Consider the following 6,995-nt stretch of genomic DNA (forward strand, 5'->3'; position numbering starts at 1 on the left):
TGGTCATCAAGCTCCTTCAAACTGCATCTAAGGACAATAATAATATTCAAACATCAAGAAAGAGGCACAGGTTCCACTCAACACCATTATTCTGTGGAGTCTTCCAGAACTAAATTACTTTGTAGAATCTTTACTATCTTTGTTCTCTAGAAAATAATATCCCAAAGATTCTGAAATAAAACCAACAGAATCCCTGTATTTGTTTTCCATTGTCATAACAAATCATCACAAATAAAACAACACAAATTTATTATGTTACAGAATTCAGCATATTTGACCGGGTCTCACAAGAGCTAAATGAAGGTATTCACTGGGCTGGTTCCCTGCTGGAAACTCTGGGGAAAATCCCCTTCCACATTCATTTAAGCTATTGGCTGAATTTAGCTCCTTATAGCTGTAGGACTGAGGTTCCCACTTCCTTGCTGGTAATTAGCTGGGACTGGCCTTTCCTACCAGAGGCTGCCTGCATTCTCTCTCTCATGCTTTTCATCTGGCCCCCTCCAGTAACAGCATGTTGAATCCTTACCATGCTTCAAATCTCTGACTTCCCCTTCTGCTTCATCTCTGACACTAGCCTGAAAAAGTTATCTGCTTTTAAGTGCTCATGTGAGTAGAACAAACCCACCCAGAAAATCCAAAATAATCTATCCATTTTAAGATCCTTAACTTCAATTAAATCTATGAAGTCTCTTTTGCTACATAACATATTCAGGTTCCGGGGTTTATAGTATGGAAATCGTAAGGGAGCCATTCTGCCTACTGCAGTCTGCCTTCTGGATTCCAAGGATTCACCTCTCTCCCAAATGCAACATACATCCTCCCATCCTAAGGTCCCAAAGGTTTTCCAACTAAAGCTCATTATTTCAAAAGTCCCAAATCTCATTCATCTATTCAGGTGTGCATGAGGTTCTGGAGATAATACAGTGGGTACAACTCCTGGGGCAAAATTACTAAACAAGTTCTCTGCTCCCAACATACTATTGTGGGACAGATATAGAATAACAGTTAACAGAATTCCAGTTCAAATGGGTAAAATGTAAAAGAAAACAGAGCCAAGGGTCCAAAGCAGTTTCAAAATCTCGGGTATCTCCATTCCATTTCAAAGCCTGGGAAAAATCCTCTCCAGCTTTTAGCTCCATCCGACTAAGCTCTCCTTTCTATCTCCGTCTGAGTCACCCTTCTTTTTTTATGGAAAGCAACACATTCACTTGTGAGTAGTTTTATCAGCCTGCTTCCTATCAGAATTTGGGGGGTCCAACAGCCCTATTACTTTCTTTTTTTTTTTTTTTTTTTTTGAGACAGAGTCTCACTCAGTCGACCAGGCTGGAGTGCAGTGGCATGATTTCAGCTCACTGCAACCTCCGCCTCCTGAGTTCAAGCGATTCTCCTGCCTCAGCCTCCAAAGTAGCTGGGATTACAGGCGAGTGCCACTACATCTGGCTAATTTTTTTTAGTACAGATGGGGTTTCACCACATTGGCCAGGCTGGTCTCAAACTCCTGACCTCAGGTGATCCGCCCGCCTCAGCCTCCCAAAGTGCTAGGATTACAAGCATGAGCCACCATGCCTGGCACTTTCTCTTTCAATCCAAACTAGAATTGTTTATGTTACCATAAAATTCTCAAGAACCTAATGAGCTATGCAAGAATTTCACAGGGGTTCAAGCCATTAAAGTTCACATTCACAAATAAACCAGGCTGCACCTTTAATACTTTGCCTGGAAATATCAGCTAAATACACAAGTTCATCACTTACAAATTTGGCTTTCCATATGACCACAGCATAAGGATTCTGCTACACTTAGTTGCTACTATGTAACAAGGATCCCCTTTCTGCCAGTTTCCAATAAGGAAGACCTCACTTCTGTCTGAGCCTTCTCTAGCAGAGTCATTAACATCCATATTACTACTAAAAATCTGTCCCAGGCCTTTTTTTTCTTTCTTTTTTTGAGACAAGAGTCTCACTCTGTGGCCCAGGCTGCAGTGCAGTGGCACAATCTCGGTTCACTGCAAACTCTGCTCCCAGGTTCAAGCGATTCTCCTGCCTTAGCCTCTGGAGTAACTGGGATTACAGGTGCACACTACCACACCCAGCTAATTTTTGTAATTTTAGTAGAGATGGAGTTTCACCATATTGGCCAGGCTGGTCTCAAATTCCTGACCTTGAGATCTGCCTGCTCGGCCTCCCAAAGTGCTGGGACTACAGGCATGAGCCACCACACCCTGCCACTTCTTTTTTCTTTTTTTGACAGGGTCTCACTCTGCCATCCAGGCTGGAGTGCAGTGGTGCCATTACTGCTCACTGAAGCCTTGACTTCCTGGCCTCAAGCAATCCTCCCGTGTTCTAGGCCTTTTCTATCATGCCCCTCAAAATTATTCTAACCTTTCTTTATCCACTGCCACTTCCATTTTTAGGTAATAGTACCCCACTCCTGGTACCAAAATTGATACTAGTGTTCTGCTGCTGCTGTAACAAATTACTACAAATGTAGGGGCTAAAAATAACACGAGTTTATTATCTCACAGTTATTGTAGGTCAGAAGTTGGGTGGGCTTGGCTAGCTCTTCTGCTTAGGGTCTCATGAGGCCAAAAATCAAGGTGTCTCAAGGAAACTCTGGGAAAAAATTAACTTCCAAGCTCAATCAGGTTATTGGCCAAATTCAGTTCCTTCTGGTTGCAGGACTGAGGTCCCCATTTCTTGCTGGTTGTCAGCGGGAATTGGTCTTTGCTACTAGAGGCTGCCCATATTCCTTCTCTGGGGACCTTTCCATGTGGTCCTCTCCAACAAAGGCAAATAGAGTCCTTCTTATGCTTCAAATCTCTCTGATTTCCTTTTCTGCCCATTGCTCTGACCTCAGCTGGACAAAGTTCTCGTTTAAAACTAGGGTTTCAAGGACTCATGCGATTAGATTTGGCCCACCCAGAAAATCCAGGATAATTTTTTCTATTTTCAGATTCTTAACCTTAATTACACCTGCCAAGTTCCTTTTGCCATGTAACATATGTAACAGAGGATAGTTACAGATTCTGGGGATTAAGGTATGGACACCTTAGGAAGAGGTAGATGTCATTTTACCTACTACAAATCCCAGTCCTATGGAAGCGTTTAAATTCACTTCCTACAGAAAATCATCCCTTTCTTTAAACGAGTGTGAAATAAAGGTGTACATATTTTACTTACATGAAGTATTTATACATATGTCTTTACTTATGTGACACAGAGGTGTATGTTCAGAGATAGAAACAATAGTAAAACCAAGGACTCACTCTGGATGAGTAGGCAAAGGAACTAAACACACACTATGGAAAAGGTGTTGCCACCTCTTTCATCCTCAAATTGCAAGGCACTTCACCCATAACTACATAGAAGCTAACCTATGCTCCTCCTTAAATGTGTATTTCTCTTCTCTGTATTCCACAAAAGAGGACATAACTAGGCATTTTTTTGTTGTTAAAGAAAAGTCACTTCAGGGTGACCTAATTTTGTAATCAGTTGATTAATCAATCTAAGCAAATTTCCAATCTTTCATTCTTTCTTCAAGTCACACACCCTCCCCCAATTGCAAGCCAAAGCCAAGTATTTCAAAGTCACAGAAGGACAAATATGCCCTGCTAAGACTGCAGGTGAACTTTTGAGAATACCACGGAGGAGAGCTGGTGCTGGTACTGGACTTTCAGCCCCAGGTCCACCAAGCCAGTAAAGCCAAATGACTTACAACAAAACCCTACAACTACGAAGATGATATTCTAAGGCCCTGTCTACAGTCAAATTCTTGACTATAAATTTTACTTAGAACAGAAGAGTCCCAAATATACCAGCTAGTCCCTTTACAGTGACAGGTAAAAGCCACCAGGCACTTACTACCTGCCAGACACTGTAGTAAGCACTTGACACAAACTGTCTTCTTTACTCCTCTCCATAAACTCACAACCTAGGAAATACCATCATCCCCATTTTACAGACAGGAAAACTGAAGCTTAGAGAGTTTCGGTCACACAGCTAAGTGGCAATGGCCCTGATACTTGAGTACCTAGGCAGTCTGGTTTTTAACCACTGGCCTATACTGAACTCCTTAGATGAAATGAAGTCTCCAATTCTTGGAAAAAATCTTCCGTTCTTAGTTTTCATTTCCTCTCCCCACATCCCATTCTCGTAGAATTAAACAGTTGAAAGGTAATCAAGTCTTCCCAAATAATTTGTCGCCTCCTTTTCAGAACTCTTCCTCCACACAAAGCAACGGCCAAGATGCAACTTCTCCCGACCCTGACTTCGCTTCCCCAAAACAAACTACAGAAGCTCCACCCATCACCTACTTAATCTAGAAATGTTCCAACACTGCAAAAACACACAACGAAAAACAAAATTGAAAAGTCCTACTCTTTCAAAAGGTCACCAACTAACATATGTATACTCTTAGCCAGGCTTTCATTCTCTCCATACCTCTTTTTCTATCCAGGCTCCTAACTAGTCCTTAACTCCAACCTCAGACGTTCTGCCCCACGACTTAGTCCCTTCCCCCTTTCTCCCCAGCAACCCCGCCTGGGGTTCTCCCCACTTCGCACCCACTCTGCAGGTGGGAAGCTCAGCCCCGCCCAGAGGGACCCTAGGAAGGCCCCTACTCCAGCTGCCCAGTTCCGCGGGAGGGTTCACCGCACACTACCCAGCAGGCACCACTCCGTCTGCACCCTCTCCCAGCACCCCCCGGCGGCCCCACCCCTCAAGCTCCCTTCCCCCTCGGACGACCCCCTCCTCCAAGTTGTCCCCTAGTCCCCACCCAGTCCAGCCCTCTCCTCCGCAATAAGCTGGACTCTGGCAGCCGGTTCCCACCCTCACATAGTCCTCTGCCCCCAAACCTCGCCCTCCGCCCTGGGGGGTGGCGCCGGGCCTCCCCGATGGGCTGCAGGGGCCTCGGTTGGTGTATATGTGAAGGTGGGGGCAGGGGAAGGCGACGGGTCGCTCGAGAGTCTGCTGAAAGCCTGAGGGGCGGCCAAGCTCCGCTGCCCTATCCTGGGCCCACCCCACCCTCCAACGACCTCGTCTGGCGGCTCCCAAGGTACCTGTGGTGGAAGCGGCAGCGGCGGTGGCCGCTCTCCCCTCTGCTCACACAGACAATATGGCGGCGGCGGAGGAGGAGACACACGGCTCAGCTCCCAGCCGCAGGGACCAGAGCGAGGCTGCAGCCGCCGCTGCCGGAAACGGAAACCCCCTCCTACCAGGAGGCGGAGTGAGACAGTTTCCGACTCCGCCCCTAGAGGAATCTCGCTGAGTGCGGCCATGCTGGGATGTCCTATTGTAGCCTTAGGGATTCAGTTCCGGCCTAGGATGTAAAATAGAAGGAATTCTCAACGCAAAGGAGAATAAGGAGACTTGCAATAGTAAATCGCACTTTATTTCAATGGTGTTAACAAGTGACGACAGAGAGAACATGAACCTCCCACTAGGTGAACAGTTGGTTTGATCCAGGCTACGATGGCGGTACCCAGATTTCCCGCACTTCACCCTGCTGGCCCCGCCTTTCTTGAAAAGTACCGTGCGCGACCTGCAGAGCTGAAGAGTGAAGCATTCTGGGAGCTGAAGTCTCTGTTGCTTTGACCCCTCGTTTAAAATTAGGGTTTCAGCGACAGTTTTTCTGTTCGAACTTGGAGTTCGGAAGAAGTGAATGAAAGTTGGACCCCAGGAAGGGCGTGGCACAGGAGTTTGGGAAGTGGGAATACTAGCTCTCAAGAGACCGAGGCCCAATTCCTTCCTCCTGCAGGAGTCCTGCCTAGAGCTCTGCGTCCACAATATAGTGTTTTTTCCCTTCTGTTTGCCATCCACCCCTGCTCTCCTTGCCCGAGCTACCTCCCCAAAACAGCCGCAGAGCACTTTCTACCATGCAAAGCTCATCATGGTCTCATCATCAAAAATCTCCCAAGGACCTCTTTTGTGCACCAAAGATAGCCCAAACTCTTCACTTGACATTCAAGGTCCTGTATAATTTGGCCAAACCCTCCTTTCCAGCCTCCTGGTCGGCCACTCTCGTCTCAAATTCCTGAAGCTTCCACCCACTAAGATTGCAAACAATTCCTGGAACTTGGCTGTGCTGCCTCCCTCCCTCTACTGGCAGTTACTTCTCTTACTGTCACCTCATGGACTGGGTAATTTCTGTATGCCGATTGAATTAATTCAGGGATCCTTTCCTCTAGGGATCTTCTCTCTGTTGAACTCCCTCAAACCCAGGCACCATCAGTCAGTAGCCTGAGCACCTTAGTCTGTCTCCTCCACCAGACTGTGAGACCCCACTGGACAGGGCTCCATCTGATGATCTACCTCTCCTTTGCAGGCCCTGCTAAAAGGAGGGGCGTCTAAGTGTTGCTGAAAGGAGTTCGAGTGTTAGTCTCACCTCCGGTGGGACAGAGGTGTGAGCACTGGAACGAGGGTGAGGAGGCCAGGTTATTTCAGTACCAACCATTATCCCTAGCTATCTCAGAATAGCTGCTTGTCTCAGGAATAGGCCTCTCCACTCTCCACAGCCCTCCTTTCACAGTTTGTCAGCTGACTAGCACCTCTGCTGCCAAAGAGGCACCTCCTCCCCATGTGGGGTTAGGGCTGGTGGTGGCTGCAGACTTATGGTGATGGCCTTAGGGAGGTGGCTGTGGCCTTCGCTGGGCCTCATCTGCTAGTTAGGCTTGTAACATCTGATCCCAATTGCTTGGGAACCCACAACAGTTGTTCTCTGGGTGTACTTCAACTGGTGACTCCTCACCTCTGGGCCTCAATTGCCCCCACTTGTGGACTGAGGAGGTTATATAAGATGATCCTCAAGTTTCTGGGAGGTCATCTTCCAGGAAATGATTACCCTTCTACCTACCTCTCGAACATATATTTTTGGCTCTCGTGGCTTCTTTTTTTTTCCCAGCTATATTCACATTTGTTCAACTCACAACCATTTATTTGCTATGAGCCAGACACTGTGCTAGGTACTGGAGATGTGTTATGAGCAAGATATACACTGGT

At 46.7% G+C, this 6,995-nt stretch overlaps 1 protein-coding gene across 3 annotated transcripts in view; it reads right to left on the reverse strand.

Moving 5' to 3' along the window:
• The window catches only part of CSNK2A1 (casein kinase 2 alpha 1), a 74,699-nt gene extending 69,494 nt beyond the window's left edge, over positions 1 to 5,205 (reverse strand). Inside the window, exon 1 of one of the 3 annotated variants that reach the window (XM_032295355.1) lies at positions 5,057 to 5,205. The gene's annotated coding sequence lies outside the window, so the exon portion shown is untranslated. The remainder of the gene's footprint in view (positions 1 to 5,056) is intronic. The other 2 variants (XM_032295358.1, XM_032295357.1) reach the window with 2 other exon arrangements.
• Between the last annotated feature and the right edge of the window lie 1,790 nt (positions 5,206 to 6,995).

This window comes from Sapajus apella, unplaced genomic scaffold, assembly GCF_009761245.1.
Source record: "Sapajus apella isolate SASKATOON/1434 unplaced genomic scaffold, GSC_monkey_1.0 scaffold33, whole genome shotgun sequence".
NCBI classification, from domain to species: domain Eukaryota; kingdom Metazoa; phylum Chordata; class Mammalia; order Primates; family Cebidae; genus Sapajus; species Sapajus apella.